Raw genomic sequence first — 18,927 nt, 5'->3', positions numbered from 1 at the left:
AAGGAATTTGCTCAGATATTGAGGGTGATCAGATGCTGAGCGTGGCGGTTCCTTCTAAGCTGACTTAGCAGAATTCTTGCTACAACTGGGTGCTGCAGGCCTGACTAAACTAAAGTGCAGGGTCAAGGCATAGAGGTCTTAGAGGAGGCTGACTAGAATTAGATCAAAGAGGGAGCCTCTGTCTTATATGCCTCTGTTTCTCAAAATCTCCTTTGAACTAGGTTTTCCATCCGACCTCTTCCTTCATTAATGAATTAATAGAATCTTTGCTAATGTTCATTTTATATTTACATGCGAGTCATGTTTTGAATATTTTGGAAATTATGCTTTAACCCCTCAATCATGAGCTCATTCTCATGTGAAGGTTTTTGAAATATACCTTTCAAAGTTGGGAAGGAGATAATGTCCTTCCACAGTAGACTGATCCAACTCTGTGCTACTAATCAGTTTTGTAACCGATGAGAGCATTGTTGTACACGTATAGTAAGTGTCAGCATCTTCATAAGAATGTGTTCCATTAGGCAGTAACATATCAAAAGTTTCTCTTAAGAGCAATTCCACATTTCAATACTTTAGGAGATAGGGATTGTCACAAATGAGCTAAGAAAAAGCATTGTACTTTTATGTGCTCTGCAAATGTAAGGTATGACTTGATTCAAGTGATGATATCCTGCTTAGGTTAAGTGGTCTATTTTTTTAAACAACACTTTAATAAGAAGAACAGCTTAGTGGAAATATGATAAGCTATTCTTAGCGTTTGCGTTGCCAGTAAGCATGATTTTGGAAGATGAGGTAGAGATGAGATAGTGATGAGCAGAGCAAATATTATTTTATTTTTCCGGTGCTTTATATTCCACTTCTTCTTCTTCTTCCTTTCACGTATTTGTCTGGGTCCAAACAAGAAAGAAAGTGTGTAGTTGGAGGAGAATTAGTTGTAAAGAAACTGCTTATAAAGGTGTGAACATGATATAAAGAAAGCACAAGTGATGCTGAAACCTGTGACAGTGGGTGTCTGTTACCTAGTGAGAGGGCACCCAATAGGTGCTGGAACTTTGGGCTGAGGGAGTTAGTTGACCCTGAGGGAGGGGACTGTGGGAATGAATAGCATGACTTTGCTCTCCTCCTTTCTCCATCTCCTGGGGGTTCTCCAAATTGGCTAAATCCAACCAGAAACCAGAAGATAAAGTTGCACATTGATGTAGCCCATATTTGTCAGCCTCCTGGGGCACAGGATAGGGCAAAGATGGAGCTATAAGATAACACAGAAGATGTCCTGCACATCTGGTAAATATTCAGCAGGGAAGCTACCTGCTAGATTGGAGAAGCCAAGTCCGGAAATCTTTTCTGCCTGGGATCAGAGATTTGTGTGATCCATGGTTTGGACCAAGAGAACATTTAGTATTGAGTGAGAGCATTTCTGTCCAAATAAGGAACAAGGTCTGGAAGGTAGCAGTCAGTAAAGTCAGGGAGATGCAGGTAGGTGTTTTTGAACACAGGTGGTTGAACTGAATTAACATTCTGGAAACAATTAACTAGGGGGGAGTGGGATAATCCATTTAACTTGTCTAGTTTTACATTTCTTTGTGTGTAAAATTAGACAGTCGTAATAGAATGAATGTTTTATCTTCATATAATTTTAAATGGGAAAATAAAAACAGGATCACACTTTTTCAGCAGTTTTTATATTGACTTACTTCAAAGAATTGTTTTTCAGAAGAGCAGCTAAAACAGCATTTTTTCTATCCTCATATTATTATTTATCAATGAATTCTCCCTGAAGGAGGCTATCAACACCAGATTGTTAGGGTCACTTTAATCAGAGCTGTAATGGTCTACTTTACTCTATGAGGTTGATATTTACTCTCTATAGAATGAGGAGGCAAGAAGTGATAAAAATGGTCAGCTGCAAGAATGAAGCATTTATATCCAAATGGAGGGGAAAATCTTTATTTTGATTAGATATTCCTCTCAAGTATAAAGGAAAAGGTCTATATGTTATGGTATAATGTTATAAGTCATAATTCTACTTATTACTTTAAAATGTATATCTCAGAAATAACTAAAAAGAAATAAAGGAAAAGGTAAGTTAGAGTCTCCATTACAAAGGAAGCAACTCAAGGTTAAGTAATTGGAATGTGTAGGAGTTGACCCAAAGGGAGAATGAGGGGATTGGTATTTAACCTGAGATTATGTGCATTTCTAGCCTTGGGGCTGGAAGACCCTCTCTTGCATTTCACCATGGAGATTGGTATGTACAGCTTGATTGTCACAGTCAAGTGCGTGCTTGGCTTGCTCTCCAGCTCGCATGCCTCTGTTGATTACTGGCAGCTTGAAATTGTCCTGACAGGGAATGAGGGCTCTTGATTAATCCCTGTGCACAGTATCAACATATTATTGATTCATTATCAGCACATCGTGTTTCATTTCCCAGCAGCAGGCATGGGTTGAAGGCAAATGTGATTTCCAAACAGACGCAACACAATGAACCTCCAAGTTGGGTAACTAATGTTCTTTTTCGGGGTAAGGTCCTTCCACTACATAAAACACAGAAAGTATTTCTTTTCTCTAGAGGAGAACTGTAGAGTTGAACAGCTCCAGTTTAACAACTATAAAGTAATCTGGCTTATCTTATTATTTACATGTTTAGTTATAAAAGCATTAGATAAACAAGTTCTCTAGATTGGAGTGCATTAGATATTAAGCACTTTATTATACAGCTTTTATTTATATCATTGTTAAATACATAGCTTTAAAGAGACATGTAAACATTGATTTATTTATTAATCATTCACTTGTTTATTTAACAGTCCATCTACTGAGACTTACTATACTAGGTACTAGCAATACAAAGTTGAATAAGCCATGGTTAGGTTCAGAAACCACAAAGAGACCAAGAGGCAGATATGTAAAAATATATATGTTTAGTAATATGAATACAAAGTAATGAAAGGATATTTGACTTTTCTGGTGGGATTTCAGAGAAAGCTGTGACCGTGCCACAATTTGGGAAATGAATATGGGTTCTGCAAGAAGAAGAGGATGAGAAGATAATTTGGGGCAGAGGAAACAGTTTGTAAGAGGGAATTACAATTTTCCTTTTGGGCACTATAAGTAGTTGAGTGTTTCTGAAGCATACATTTCAAAAGGGAAGTGATGAGCTGTTAGGCTACAAAGGTAGGTGAGGGCCAGATTTTTTTTTTTTTGAGGGTCCATCTTACATACAAGGCTGGTTAAACTTACATACCAAGCTGGATAAGGCTTGTTCAGGTTAACCAGGCTTAACTCTGTTCAGAATAGGGTTCTGAAGAGTGGAATCAGACCTGCGTGTTCTAAGATCACCCTGATGCCTTTGCGTGTTATAGAATTGGAATTAAGGATCCTAGTCAGTCTATTAAAACAGGACCACTGAGGAAATGCCTTGACAGTGGCAATTGGGATGAAAAGGGAGAACCCAGCAGGTATCTAAGAGATACAGTCAGAGGGACTTAGCTTAAAATGGATGTTGGGAATAAAAGAGTTTTGAGGGTGACTCACAGGACTCTGTCTTATGTCTTTGCCCTACCAACTGAGGTAGGAAAAAGCAGTAGAAAAATACAATTGTGGTGGTGGAAAGCAGGGGCAAGAGATGGTCTGGAGAGGAATAGTAATTGGGGATGTTTTCACCTGGTTGACTTTAAGGGGTGAGTATTTAGTAGACCACTGGATCTTTAAGTCTGACACTCAGGCATAGGAATTCAGCTAGGTAATGGAAAAAGTTCAAACCACAGACAGAAGTGATAATTGTATGTATTACACTAAGCTATTGTAGTAAAGGCTCTGTCTCAAAGACCAGCTCAAAGAGTGTAGGTAAAGTCAGAAGATAATTTGTTGCAATTCTACAGGTTAACTGTCCTCAGACTTCACTTTTTTTTATTAAGTTGTATCGATCATATCTTCATTTAAAAAATAAGACCGCAAGTATCTGATCACTGAAAATGAGGCTTTCGCTAATGTACTATTTCTTAATTTTTTTTTTTTTTTTTTTTGCGGTACGCGGGCCTCTCACCGTTGTGGCTTCTCCCGCTGCGGAGCACAGGCTCTGGACGCGCAGGCTCAGCGGCCATGGCTCACGGGCCCAGCCGCTCCGCGGCATGTGGGATCTTCCTGGACCGGGGCACGAACCCGTGTCCCCTGCATCGGCAGGCAGACTCTCAACCACTGCGCCACCAGGGAAGCCCTAGTTCTTACTTTTTAAAAAGCTTTTCATTTTGAAATACTTTTAGGCTTTCATAGATGTTGCAAAAATAGTACAGAGGATTTTCGTCTGTCTTTCATCCAGCTTTTGCCCATGATATTACCTGAGAAAATACTATAATTATCAAAATAAGGAAATTGTTATTACTAAAACGTGATTAACTGAACTGCAGAAGTTATTAAAATTTCATCAATTTTCACACACTCATTGGTTTGTTACTGTGGTTGTTTTGGTGTGTATAGTCCTATGAAATTTTTGCATGCACATAGGTTCATGCAACTACTACAATCGTCAGGATTTAGAAGAGTTCCATCACTCCCCAAACTCCTTCTATCAATTTAGAGTCATCCTTCCCCCCATTCCACCTTCTAAGGAATGGAATCCTACAGTACATAACCTTTCAAGAATGACATTCTTCTCTTGGTCTAAGGCCTTTGAGATTCATCCAAGTTGTTATGAGTACCAGGAGCCAGCCCTTTTAAATTAAAAGTTAAACCCCACTTGCAAGGTCTGTCTCTGGCCTGCAGTTACTTTGGGGTTTTGGTCATTCTAGTTAGTCATGATTAATAAATGGTAATGCTTCACTTATCTCTCTGAGATTGAAATTTAACCATAACATTCACATGCAAAGAGCCAGGAGGTCACTCCATGGAGGCAGCCTTAGTGGTACCAGCAGAATGCCTCACCTGGAATTACACAGAAGCCAAAATAAGGAGTGGGTGGAGGCAATTCTCAGAATCTAGATACCTCAGAGATGGTGACACATAGGACATGTGTTTCCTGTGACTACCTGAGGCGAGGGGCGCTTACTGGCTAGAGCCCACCCAAATGATAAGAACTGAGTTTCAGAGCCTGGCAAGAAAGCATGTGATAGGGCTTCTGGCCATGTGGACTGAGATTAGAGCATCTCTGGTGCCCCTGTAGGTCCTGGTCTTCTCTGAGAAACTGGCAAGTGCCTGTGAACAGTACCTATACTTGGCCTGCAGCAGACAATTTCCTTTGCAAGTATAAATAAACAGTCGATCCTGCAACTGTGCAGCAAAGTTGCTTTTGCAACTGCCGGATGTGCTGGGCAAGGTTTCTGGCTGCCAAGCCATGTGGCTCTCAGACTAAATGCAGGAGAGCAGACTCCCATAGCGAGAGAGGCCCTATGTTCCATTTGCAGGGCTGCCTATGAAGTTGAATGACAGGCTATCTGTACTTCTGTCTTTGCTGCCTTTTAAACCTCTTAAATCCAGGGCTTGAAAGCTTCTGCTTTGGATTAGTCATCCAAAACATGATATTGATCCACAGAATGATCAAAAGCTTGGTGAACAGCTAGAAACTTGCAAAGCGTGCAAACTGTTGGTGAAGAACATTCAATAGGTGGCTTCTGAAATAAATGAGTGGAGGTGAGGCCGTATAGGAACTGTGATTATCTTATTTTCCCATTTTGATCCTAGGTATTGAGCTCTGAAAGTGAGGGTTGACATTAAAACTATAGACAAATTGCCTGATGGGGGAATGACAAACACCTACAACTTTGTAAGCTGAGGAAGGATGTAGACATGTAGAGGAGGGATGGAAGACAAAATACATCTTTGCACATCAACAGCCTCGAGAGGTGAAAAACCTACTCCAGGGTGTGCATTATTTGTCAGCTGTTCACTGGGAGTTACAAAGTAATTATTATCATTTATCATCATTGTATACCTTTTTTCAACAAAGTGTCAAGACCATAGCAGAAGCTTAATAAATCTGTGTTGAACGGCATGAAGCCTTCTTGACTTCCTAAGGTGGGGTCACGTGGCCCTATAGGCACGTGTTTCAGCTTCAGAGCAGTGATGACATTCCACGCTATTGGCCTCTTTACTTGTCGATTTCACCAGGTTGTAGGCAACTTGAAGGCAAGGACAGTGTTATGTCCACTGATGGATTCCTCCATGTCAGTCACAGTGCCTGGCCTGTGATAGGTGGTCCATAAATATTTGTTGAATTGATTGAGGCATGAATAGAAAGCACACACTATAGCCACTGAGTCACTGTCTTCAAACCCTTCCCTGTATGTGTCGCTCCATAAAATGAAAAATAGCTCACTTAATACATTTATTTGTTAATGTACACTTAGTTTTATTCCCCCAGTTCTACTATTTATAAACTTTGTGATCATTGGCAAGTGATGAATGCCTCCTAGCCTCGTTTTCTTCCTTTTGATGGGGTAAAAATCCTTGTTCTTCTAAGTTTCGGGGGAGAACAAATCAGGTAATAAAATTAAAAAGAATGTGGGGGGAGGTTTTGGGAGTAGCATATGAGGGCTTTATTTACATTTCATTTCAAGTCATTCATTTGTACCTTATTTTCCTGCTACTAATGATGTTAATGGTTGGTTAGGATAAAAATATCACTTTTCAACCATTTTCCTACCACCCCAAACTGTAGATTATCTCCCATTTCTAATTAGGTTATACTATAGCTCATAAACTGAGGATATACATAAATGAATCCTCAAAGATATTGAAATTCTCACAATTATTCAAAGTTCTTGGCTTCATCGTATATATCAAGTCCTGAATTCTAAGAATAGGTAAACATTTTAGAGTAAGAGGGAAAGGGTTGTTTTTTCCAGAAAACCTATCTGCATGCTTGTAGGAGATGACCTGAGAGGATCAGAATTTGTATTCCCCCAACAAACTTGACATAAATAAAAATTTGAGACAATTGACATCCACTAAATACAACTTCGTTAAAAGAATTACATGGGCAGTTGGATAAAGATAGGAGAACTTGACCTTGAGCATTTACTACATAATTTTGCCATCTATATTGACTGAAAATCAGCAGAAAGACAAAAGCATACACATCCAGAACACTTAACCATCAATTTAGGGCCATTCACGTGCTGTTCAGAGAAGTGAGATATTAATTCTATGAGAATTCCTCAAAGTTTATTTTCCAGAATTTCTGCAACTTGGTCATAGGCTTTCACAGCGAAGGAAATTAGTTAAAAGGACAAAAATAATGAAAGCAGTTGGGGATCAGCTTGACTGTGAGCACAGTGGGTCTGGACCCCATTCCATGTGCAGTGTAGAGTCACGGAAGATATTGGTCTGTGGAGGGACACGATGAAAACAATATTTTAGTGACATCAATCTGGTGGTAAAGTCCTCAGCTGATGTGAGCTGGAGCCAGTTGATCTGTCACAAGTCATCCATCGTGCCACTAGTATAATACCAAGATAAGATCTTGATCTAGATTAAGAGCAGCCAAAAGTAGAGATGAAAACAAGGCTTGTGAGGAAGCATCTGTTGCTCGTTCTGAGAGAGCCGTGGAATGCTTTGAACTTGGAAAAAGTGGGTTATATGCTTTCCTATTTATGATGTTTCACAGTGCGTTCAAAGCTATTTTTTTAAAGTATGTATGTATATGTTTTTCTACCAAGAATGAATTTTACGTTGTTATTTCTATTCTCATGGATTCTTCAAGTCCTTACATGCGTCCTTACTTGCATCGATGTCTCAAGTCAGATGTTGGAATCATCTGACAGTCTCTGGGGCTGTGTGGATGCTCCTGTGAATTGATCAGGTTCACCTTTCAGGTTCAGATGCTGACTTTGTGCTTCAACCTAGCCTTCTACAGCTGTTGAACATGTAAGTTATTCAATCTAAACACCCGTTTCAAAATGGACCATACAGTAGTATTGCCACAGTTTAACAGGAACATTAGAAAAACCTTATTGGTAGACTCAGATCCCACTTTTGTAGAAGCTCACTTTCGTAGCATCACACTTTTGTAGATCTCGCTTTTGCAGAATCTTTTTATTTTACAATACATCATAATAAAGAAAAAGTCGATAAATGGTGACAGAAACATGAGAGTATTGCTTTTGTTGGAGATGTTGTAACAAATTCAAACATATATTATGATCCACCTTAATTGAGACTCATTCCCAATAAAGCAAATACAATCTAGTTATCAATAGTATCAACAGTGTAATATCTGCACTGCCAGTGAGCATGGACATGTCTGTTTTTGAAGGTAATAGCCGTCTGTAATGAACCACTATGGTAAGGACATACCTCTCTTGCCCTTAGATACCGCAACTGCATTCAAAGCAACATGGCCATTCAGGTTTACAAAAGAATTATTCTTTCTGATGGTTAACGTAGAAAAAAATGAGAAGTTATTTTGAAACTTGGGGCATAGATATTGAATTAGTTCTAATGGAATCAATATACAGAAAAAAATAGACGAGTGATACTGTGAAGAAATGTATAGGTATGAGAGTAGATATCAGCAAAGGTACAAGAAATTTTAGTTAGAGGGAAACTATTGAAAGCAGAGATTCTGAAGTGTGAGAAGTTATAAGGCAATGAAAGCTCATCTTGCATCTTGATGATTTTAAAATCATCAAATGATCAAATGATCATATGAGTCCATATTACATGGGCTCGTATGTGGATTTTTACCATTCCTCGGGTGACCAGCTTGTCCCAGCTGTCCTGGGACTTTCTCAGTTCAGCACTGAAGGCCCCATATCCTGGAAAAACCCTCATTGGTCACCCAAAATCTTAGTGTGTACATTCCTAAATGACACAAACATAGGTCTGTTTCCTCCTTCACTTCACCTCCTCCATTTTCTTTCCTGTGTGGAATTCACTGGCACATCAGCGCCCCCACGATAATGACTGATACCTCTGATTCGAAATGGCTGTTGATGGTTGAAAGCCTCCCAAGTAATAATGCCAGGTAATGGAAACAAGAAGTAATTTTTGCGCATAGATTTCCATTTATATAGCACTTCCCAACGTGGGCCTCACGTTGATATAAATATTCCTTAACACTCTTCGAAACCTTTAAACTGAAAACTGCGTCCAGTTGTATTTAATCTGATATTTAACAGCTGATTGGATTTGTAGTCTTGAGAGGCAAGGGAGGGAGGGAAAGTTTATTTGACTAAAATTTAATAATAGCAACTTCGGGATAAAATTTCATATTTTAAAATCTGAGTTGTTGGAGACACCTTCAGATGTGCTAAAAGTACTAAAATAGATGCAATCTGGTAGCCTGTCAGGAAAGCCAACACAAAGAAACCGCTGGGTCAGGCGCACAGCTGTTTGTGGAGGGCATTAAATTTTTTTACAGTCTTTCCCATAGGCCAGTATGCTCTTGTGCATTGATTTATATTTTAATAATGACAGACTTCACTGGCATGAGCATTTCAGTTCTTCAGAAATTAGATAAAATCATAATTTCGACCCGAGCTAAAAGGTGGAGGGAATTAGCATTTTGCAGCATTCATTAGCTTATTTGCCCTCGCTTATTTCTGATCAAATAAATGGAAGATGCTTAGTGCAGCCGCATACAGGGCTATGAGTATCCTTCAATTGTACGATATGACATTGATGTTTCTAATGTGTGTAAATTCAATAGCTTTGCCTTGATTTTAAAAGTATGGTTTTAAAAACAGTGGTTCAGTTTAGATCACTAGGGTAAGCAATGAACAAAGGAAGCTACCGGATGTAAAACATAACATTGAAAGGACTCCTGCTGAAAGAATGCCCAAGCTTTGAAAACACTCTTAGAGAATGTACAATTATGCAAAGCTTTCTCCCTGTTTGGTACTCTAATTTCTTCCCTAGCATTTCACTGTCTCTCATCTTCATTATGATCCGAGGTTGCCAGAAGAAACTGGTAACTTTAGCAGGTAGGCATTTCATTTTTAAATAAGTGTTTGCATTGTTTTCCAAAGCATGCAACCTCAATCTCGCTCACCGAGCTCCTCCCTGGCTCCATCCCTACCCCTGTAGCTACTGCCGTATTTGGCTCAACCTGTGCATTTTCTCCACTGTCTCCCTCTACGGTTCTCACTTTCCCTTTCCACATGGCTGCTTGGTTTGCAGAAGATGCCTTGTTACAGATGTGCTCCCTCCCCTGACAAACAATTACTCCTGTTCCCCTCAGCGGGAGGCCATTAGGACATCATCACGGGTTCTGCTAAGTCATCTCACAATCACAGTTTTGTGCAATCACCTCTCATCTGAGACTCTCCAGGCATATGCCATGCAGGGAAACTGGCAGTCACAAACGGCAGCACCTCTAGGCATATTATTTGTTATTTTGGTCCAGAGGTGTTAGAGATAATGTCTAACACACTAATGTCTGAGGGTCTCATTGGATGCTTTGACTGGCATCATTTGCAGCAAACTTGCAAAAGACTGAATGGGTTACCATGTGCTAGTTGAGAGGAGGAAAAAAAAAAAGGCATTTTTACATTTCCATAGCAATTACACACAATGGTTCCGAAGAGACGTGATAACAATAGTGATTTTACGAAGTTATTCTATTTGTGCAGACTTTCAGCGTTCTGAGCTTTGAAGGAGGAAATTACCTGATATTAGTTATTTTCCTGGAAAATGGTTAACCAGTTACATGTTTATTTGTACTTTAATCTCACAGACCCAGCTGACGTGAAGACATAGTGTAGACCTATCTAAAATGTGTTCTTTTAAAGGAACGCAACTGAACACTCAAGGTTCTTTTTTCTTAAGGTTTCTCTGAGAGCTCTACCTATTAAATCCTCTTATTTTAATAGGTAGCATTTCACTGGGATTTCAGTTAAGTCTAAGCTCCAGATTTAATATATTATGAAATAAGTGGATTTGGGCACGATGCCACATTACCACTTGGATTGTTTTTTATTGATTCTCAGGTTTAGCTGACGGCCGCACTGGGGTGCCGTGTGTCTTTGTGTAAAATCAAACAACGTGCTAACAAGTTAAGACTTCCACAGAGGCCCAGAAGGCAAATGAGAAAGGGGGCGCTGTTCTCCCCATCAGAAATGTCAACAGTCCATTGGTTTCTGTCGCCAGTGTGCACAAGTTCCTTAACCTCACTTCCTCAAAGCTCCACAATGACATGACATCAATTTAAGTTCACTGATGTGAAATCCAGGCAAGATGAGTGTGAACATCTGAATTACAGGATCTTTGGAAGCAACAGTTTCATTTTTGTCTAGGACACACAGGTAATTGAACTAAGCACTGAACACAGGGTTCCAGTCTGGCACGACACAGACACTCAATAAATACTTATTCAATTGAACTGAATTGAATCCAAGAGTTGCATAGAAGCCCTGCTTTAATGAGCAGGTGAAAACTGTTTGTAACTGGAAAAGCAGGCTATTGCCACAACAACCCAAGGCTCTCCTTAAATTTTAACTAGCCAGTTGCACTTGGAAAGATGCCCCCCAAGTATACGAATTCAATGCGTTCTCTTAAGTAGCCAGATAAACGTTTCTGTTCAATGTGCCTTGTGTTGTTCATTTGCTCAGTTAACCTAATCGTCCTTGCATTTGCCTTATTTTTTCCCTGCCACTGAGAGGGAAAAAGAGAAACAGCAAACCTAGCTTTTCTCTCCCCCTGGATTCCCACAAATTCTAAATTAGGCAAAGGGAATTTGGGCTATTTATTCTGTAGTTTATCCCCATCCTCTGTTGCCTCTACTCTAAAGACTTACACACACACACACACAAAATATATATATATATATAGAGAGAGAGAGAGAGAGTTCCAATTGAGTTGGCCGAATGGTATCAGTGACATAAAAATGCAGGAGCTCTACTCTTGTCTTCGTGCATCTCATTTCAACTGTCAAATACAACCAACTTCTAAATCCAGTGTCTTTGAAAGACAGAGGAGGGCGGTGCACATTGTTTTGTTTTATGTACGTGGAGAGTCTAAAGTCTGAAAACTCACATGAGTGTAAAGATTAACCTCTTCCTTAGAAGTCTCAAATGATTTATTGTCAATTGTTCAATCCAGTAAATATTTGCTGAGGTCCTAATATGTTTAAGACACTCTACTAGCTGCTACAGGTGGATACAAAATGGAGGAAGATAGGGTATCTGGCCCCCAAATAAAGAGGTTTAATAATTACTGTACTCAACTACATGAAATAAAACATTCATCAAATTACTGTACAGTAGTTAAAAGTCAGGTGGACCTAAGTTTGATCCCAACTCAGTACGACCCTGATGGTGCCACAGTTTCTTAGACCTCAATTTCCATATCTAAAAAAGTAGGCTCAATAATGATGACCTTTTCTTTGTAAAGGTTAAATGTGCACTGCACATAAAGTACATAGCTGAGAGCATGAGGCATAAAGTTAAAATAAAGGGGGATTTATTAAATGATCTGAATTGAGGGTTTCCCCAGACAGAGGGTGAATGAGATGGGCCTGGAAATATAGCAGAGTATCGCCAGGTTTACCTAGCTCAGGTGGGTAGAAGACATTCATGCTCAAGGTTCATGCAGAGTTGCCATCATTAATCCCTAGCCCATCATTGGCCTGGACCACCCACCGGGGTGATGCTTTGAGAGCAAAGGGAAGACAGATTTGAGGTAGAGGGAACTAGTAAAACCTAAGAGAAAGCCAAGTCCAGCTGGAATTCCCTACTGGATATTTAGACAGTAAAAGAGAAGGTGAAAGTTTATTCTCGGTCTGAGTAATGTATTAGTGGTCCAAAGCGATTCACATCAGAGGAGTATGGGTTGGGTAGTTTAAAAAAGATATAATAGGAGAATTAGGAGTTAAACTGGATGCTTCAAGTGTTGAATCAGAGAAGGGCAGGGGAAATCAGAATGGCTTTCAGAACTGTCCCCCTTGGGAACTGGGAGCTTATAGGAAGAAGGGGAGGGCACACATTTACTGATCTTCCTGGTCTCTTCCTTGGTCAGCAGTATTCTGAGTTTGAGGTGCTTTAGGCAAAGGAAAGGAAGATTAGTCATCTCCATAGGTGCCTGGAATTCTGTTTGAAGCCAGATTTGAAATCTTCATCCATGACTAGGCTTTGATTTAGGGGAAGCACAGTGTATTCTGCGGTTTAGAAGCATAATATAATCTGCCTGTTTTAGAAGTACAGTATATTCTGCACAGTTGGTATGGGGCCAATGCTAAGGAAAAAATAGAGCATATGATTGAAAACTCATGGGAAGTGAATACAGTACTCCAGTTTGGGAAATAACCCAAAAAAGACATAGAGAGGTAATAATGCAAAGGACAATGACTGTCAGGCTGAAGAGGTATGTTTAATTCCGAAGTGAAAGGGATGCTCTTGGATATTACTGAGAGGCACAGAGAAATCATCAGAGCCATGCCTTTTGGAAACGGACCAGAAGGAAGAGAAACTGAAAAAAACTAGAGGAAGAAAAATCAGTTAGAAGGCTATTAGAAATGAAATCCTGCTCTAAGTCAGTAGGAATGGAGACGAAAAAACAGATCTATGGAGGTAGAACAAACAGGAGTTTATCGTTGGTTAGAGCGATAAAGGAAGGGAAAAAGTCGTGAAGTAAGTGACTCTAGCAATTATAAGCAATGTCTTCGAAATCAGATAGACTTACTGGGCTTATGACCTTGGAAAACTTAGGTAATTTTCATGCCTCCTTTTTTCTCATCTGTTTAACTGGTATATTAATAGTACCTATTTGAATAGGTACTATTCAAATAGGTACGTATTTCTTAAAGATTATGCTAAATAGTACCTTTCCTGTTGAAAGGATTCAATGGGCAAGTACACGTAAAATACCTTGAAAAGTGTCTGATATACAGAAAGTACCGCACCACTCAGAGACATTGGAGGGACTTTGGACTTCTCCCCTGAGAAGCTGGTGGAAGTGGTGGTGCTATAAACTGAGGAAAGCAATATTGGAGAAGATTATTTTGGGGGGTAGAGGATGAACTTTAGAAATCAAGTTGTTCAAATTCCATCCTTGGCCACAGCAGGTTTTGTGTAGGTAACCCTGTCAGTTATCTTAGTCTGTGAGGGAAAGCTGATGGCAAAGAACCCAAAAGGTTAAGGTAGGTTCATCCTAGGATGTGGTGGTACCTTCAAGGGAGAAGGGTAGCTCCGCTCTCATAAAGAATACAGCTGTAGTGATATTTAAGGTCAAGAACAGGGAAGTTGAAGGAATTACTCTGAGTAATTTTAGTAATGAGAGAAGTTTAGGTCCTTTAGAAGCAGGAAGGATGAAGGGCAGTGGCTGGCAACCTGAAGAGAGTGAGACATTCAGAAATAATTGCTATCAGGATTGAAATAGTCACCTAGTGACGAATAAAAGAATTGTAAAGTCACCTGCCTGTGGAATCTTTTAGCAAAATGACTTTTCAGACTTCATTTTCCACACGGGTGATAAGTTTTACAATTTAGATATTTTACAACAACGATGAAGCTCTAAGCTTTCCCCAGGTGAATGCTAACGATGCCACTTGGTCAAGTACTGACAATGATTTGGGGGTTGTTGAAAGGTATGTGATGTGCCTGTGTGAGAGCTGAAAGCTGTGGCCTACGTGGGGGGGGGGGGTTGCGTGATGGTATAAAATAACACCATTCTCAGAGTTTAACTACAATAATTTGAATTATTTTGCGTTTTACCATGTAATGCCCAAAAATGTCTTAAAGATTATGCTAAATCAATGATCAGACAAGTAGCAAATGAATTAATTGACTTTTACAGTAATGTATTGATTACCTGGAGGAACCTAGTCTCACAAATTTTATCCTCCTGTGAACTATCTTTTCCTTATAACGTAGGAAATAGAACCGGGAAGAGTGAAGCATCCTGGCTTTCCCTATGTATATTGATTAAGCCTCACAAAGTAAGTGAGGCATCAATTCCATGTCACTGTGGTTACTACCACATGAAGCAACTCTTTGGCTTTTAGCCTGATCCATATTCTAGGATGGCTTTCAGTATCGCGTAGAGTCAACACTATTCATTTTGAGGTGTTTTCCATCCACTTTATGCGCATAATTGCTCAGCAACCGGTGAGCTTTAATTTTGACATAAATTCTAACTGAAAGATAGCCTCCCATTTTAGAAGTTTGTTCATTAAGATATTGAATTATGTTTTTCTTTGGAAGAGCTGAAGGCAGATAATTGCCCTTCTATTCTCAATAGCCAAGTAGTAGAGAAAGATGTGACAAATGTTGGGTTTGTTTAGTTCAACATGAGCAGTCTTAAGGCAAAGAGGTGACCCATGGGCACCTGATTATTCTCTTCAGTTTTAGCCTGTGGTGTCAGGAGCTGTCCTTGACTTGGGATTGGCACTGTGCTCAGCAACTGGCCAGACCTACTGGAACTCTCAGTAGGTTTTGAATGGTTCATTAGAGGGAGTTGATATTGTCCTATGGAAAGCTGGAGTGACAATTTGTTTTCAAAATACTCCTCTTTAACTTTCTGTGGTGTCTCCAATAAACTCATCCTATAGAAAGGGAAATTAAAATTGATAAGAAATATAACTTGGACTCATTAAAATCCCATCATATAATCCCTCTAGTTAGCAATGGATAGGGCTACTAATGGTCAGGTTCATATGAACTCAGTGAAATAACAATGACCCACTCAAATAATAATAATAACCATCTACTGAGTACTACCTTTGTGCCTGTGTACCTTCTAACCCTCACAATAAGCCTTCATGTTTGATACAATTATTCCCATTTTACAGTTGAGAAAACTGGGTCTCTAAAAGATAAATCCCCAGTAATCACACAGCTAGTAAGTGACAGATTCAACATTCAGGCCTATTTATGTCTCATTTTAATATATTAGTTTGCCTCCCAATAGAAAATAATGGAAAAAGATTATGTGGCTCCAGTTTTGCATGTTCAAACTGTGAACATCCATTCATAGTTTATGAAAGATTGTCTTTCCCTCTTCATTTTACTCAGCGAGTATAGTACCCCTTGTGAGGCAACCTGAAAGTGTTAGACCTGCAGTAACATCAACATGTCCATGAGGCTAACCCTTAATAGGCTTCTTTCTGATCATATCATTGTGATATTTCTCAGAAATTAGAAATACAAGAAATTTAGTTGAAAAGAAGCTATTATAATTTTAAAAATAAAATATTTTTAAGCATCTATCCAACTGCCTTACTAAAATTCAGAAATCACGCTTTCTGCCGATATGGAACTCCCTGTCATACCTAGCAAGTGAGAGGGATTTTGGGAAATCTCAAAAATATCTAATTCCCTAACTCCACTTCTTTGAATATTCTCACTTATAGGCTACTTGCTACAGATTTACACCTGTCCCAGCTGTGGGATCAAACTAGTGACTTGCCAGATCCAATCTGTATGGCTTAGGATGATAATTTGATGGTTCAATAGCTCTTCAAGCATTTTGCTCTGGTTTTCTAGCTGGTATCTTGCCATGACCATGTATTTGGTTCTAGAAACTGGACTGCTACTTTATCGGTTGCGTACATATCCCTTTCTTGTTGTTAACCTCAGCATCACTGCCTTGTTGGTCCTGTTTCTCCCTGACCAGGTTTCTTCTGCCGGTCCTCCTGGAGATTGAAGTCTAGTCTTCTAGCTTCCGGCCTCATACTTATTTTCAAATACTTGCGGCAGCCCTTTGAAATGCTAACATCCTGCCTCCCTAGACCTCCGTACATTTCCCACCACACAGTTTCCTGCTTACAAACACTGACTAAAGACCTGCTATTGCCTCTACCCGGAGAGCATGTCCTCCTCCGGTTAATTTTATTCATCTCTGAATCTTGATTTGAGATAGACCATCTGAGCTGAGCTTTAATTTTGACATGAATTCTAATTGAAAGATAGCCTCCCATTTTAGAAGTTTGTTCGTTACGATATTGAATTGTGTTTTTCTTTGGAAGAGTTGAAGGCAGATAATTGGCCTACCATTCACAATATCCCAGTGGTAGGGAAAGATGTGGCTACTATTCCCCCTTCATAAAGAGAGGGAAGTAAGGAAGAGACAGCCATGGCTATTTTAGATCTCCTACGTATGTATATATACCATGAACCTGGTCACCATAGGAGTCTCCATTAATAGGTTCTAAGAATATTTCTGTGTGCTTACCATACATTAGCCCCATGAAAGCATCCAAATTATGAAAATTGATAATAGAAAGGAATACCTAAAATCTATGAAGAAGCCCTTCAAAAACCAAACAACAAATATTTTTTGAGCACTTTCAGTCAAACATATATTGTACTATACTATGTGTGGGACATATACAGACCTGTTCTTTACTGTCAAAGGATTCAGCAACTTAAAGTTTGGTAGTGCATGGGTTACACATGACATTCTATCTTGTAGTGTCATTGATCATAAGGCAGAATGAGGAGGATCGCAGGAAGTTATTCCCTTTTGAAAACAGTCACCGGAGGAAAGGGGCACCTTAATCGCCACACCTAGACTTTATGCCTGACACCTAGTGGCCACTCCAGGAATTGCAGTGCTGGATTGCCGAGGGTGATTCCTCAAGGTCTGAGGAAGCTGAAGTAAAAATGCATTGCCACCAGCTTCCCCTCTCAGTCCTGGACCCACCACTTATCTTCTTCTTTATACTGCATTTTCTAAATATGATCCTAAAGAATCATTTAGTTTTAGAGCTGGTGGGTTCTCACACAACCTTCGTTTAATTATATTCTAGTCACTGTATGAAATAGGAAGAAAAGCAAAGCTTTAGAATTTCTGAATTTAATGAATGTTTTGTGTAGAATCAACCTACTGGAAAGATGAATCCCACCTGTTTACTTTGACTATGGTTTACCATTTTTCCTTCTTGAAAAAAAATTGGATACTTGTTTACTAACCTACCTCATAGGGGGACAGCGTTACCTGTAAAACAGTGAAAATAGCTATAACCCATAAGCTTGCTTTGAGGATTTAAAAAGTTAAATCATGTAAATAATTTTGTACAGTTCCTGGAACATAGTAAGTACTCAAGTGGTATTTACTATTGTTATTTTTAATTTTGGTTTTCATGATAATAAATATTATATAGTTTCTAACGCATGCACTTTAGTAGCCTTTTTACCTGTGAGGAGTATTGTATCCCCCAAATATTTAGAATATTTTCTCTAAATAGGTCTACCTATTTAGAGAATTCAAATGTTATGTGTGATATTCAATGATCATAGATATTCAAAGTTGAAGAGACGTTCCCAATCCCTAATCCAGTCCTCTCATTTATATACAAGAAAATATTACTTGACATCTTATGCATCTTTACAAGGTACACGTGATGAGACTAGATGAGATTGAAATCTGAGTTTCCCCATGAAGTTCAATGCATTTACTAGCTCCACAAGTGGCTCATTTATATCTTCAAACTAATGCTGACAAATGAATTTTCTATCACGTAGAAAAGTGTGAGACACATGGCTATGGATTTATACTATACAGGTATAATGAAAAAGTTTGGTAGATTTCTACATTTGAAAAAAATATTAGTAATTTTCATAGTATTACAAAAACAATTCTTATTCACTGTTGGAAGATTAGTAATATAGGCAAACAGAAAGGTTAACTAAAAAAACAATTGTAATCCCATTACTCAAACATACATGTATACCAATATATACATAAATGTATATATTCATATGTGCATTTATGTACTTTCATACAGCTCTGTAATAAGATGTACATATTTTTTGAGGGGGGTTAAATATATATTTAAATTACACACATGTGATTCATGATTACATCCCTATTGTAAAACATTCAAACAATATAGATAAAACTAAACTTCCTTTGCTTATCACCAATCCCAGTCCCCTCCCCATTTATATACCTATACAATGAAGGTATAATATAGTTTTGTGGGATTTTTTTTTTTTTTTACAATAGAGGTATACTATATATTATTTTGCAGGCTGCTTCTTTCACTTAACAATCTGC

Source organism: Delphinus delphis, chromosome 4 (genome assembly GCF_949987515.2).
Source record: "Delphinus delphis chromosome 4, mDelDel1.2, whole genome shotgun sequence".
NCBI classification, from domain to species: domain Eukaryota; kingdom Metazoa; phylum Chordata; class Mammalia; order Artiodactyla; family Delphinidae; genus Delphinus; species Delphinus delphis.
This window is presented reverse-complemented; position numbering follows the sequence as displayed.